The 982-nt window shown below is 50.6% G+C and overlaps 1 non-coding gene across 1 annotated transcript; it reads left to right on the plus strand.

Moving 5' to 3' along the window:
- The first annotated feature begins 345 nt into the window (after window positions 1-345).
- Window positions 346-419, plus strand: trnai-aau. Its single transcript has one exon. It is a non-coding gene; the product is annotated as a tRNA-Ile (tRNA).
- The last annotated feature ends 563 nt before the right edge of the window (window positions 420-982 follow it).

Genomic DNA, 982 nt, shown 5'->3' on the forward strand with positions numbered 1-982 from the left:
AACAATGTTTGGGCCAACTCTTTCCTCAAGCCTATATAATTACCAGTTTAGGGCTAAATAACTGGCATGATGCAGAGCGACGCCAGCAGCACGGGTTCAATCATCATACCGGCCGAGGATATTCATGAGGGCCCGCCTTCTCAACCTTGGCCCTTGCCTGAGGTTAAATCACCACAGCTATCCCCCTCAATGGAGAAAGCAGCCTGTGGTCATCTGGGACTCTGGCAACTTTGCCTTAACTTGTAATTACCTCTGTCTAACGCTAATAAGGCACTCTGTCTTCTCACACTCAATCTGAATTTGAAGTCATATCATTCTGTGATAACCTCTTCCAAGATCTAGTCGGGCCGGTTAGCTCAGTTGGTTAGAGCGTGGTACTAATAACGCCAGGGTCTCGGGTTCGATTCCCGTACGGGCCACTCGCATTTACTTTAGGGGCAGCAGGGTAGCATGGTGGTTAGCATAAATGCTTCACAGCTCCAGGGTCCCAGGTTCGATTCCCGGCTGGGTCACTGTCTGTGTGGAGTCTGCACGTCCTCCCCCTGTGTGCGTGGGTTTCCTCCGGGTGCTCCGGTTTCCTCCCACAGTCCAAAGATGTGCGGGTTAGGTGGATTGGCCATGCTAAATTGCCCGTAGTGTCCTAATAAAAGTAGGGTTAAGAGGGAGGTTGTTGGGTTACGGGTATAGGGTGGATACGTGGGTTTGAGTAGGGTGATCGTGGCTCGGCACAACATTGAGGGCCGAAGGGCCTGTTCTGTGCTGTACTGTTCTATGTTATGTTCTATGTTCTAAGAGGATCTTCTATGAAAAACATATTTCCATTTAAAGGACAATTTAGCACAGTCAATCCACGTCCCCTGCACATCTTTGGGTTGTGGGGGTGTGACTCATGCACACAAAGGGAGAATGTGCAAACTGCACATGGACAATGACCCCGGGCTGGGATTGAACTCGGGTCCTCGGCACCGCGAGGCAGCAATGT

Source organism: Scyliorhinus canicula, chromosome 10 (genome assembly GCF_902713615.1).
Source record: "Scyliorhinus canicula chromosome 10, sScyCan1.1, whole genome shotgun sequence".
NCBI classification, from domain to species: Eukaryota; Metazoa; Chordata; class Chondrichthyes; order Carcharhiniformes; family Scyliorhinidae; genus Scyliorhinus; species Scyliorhinus canicula.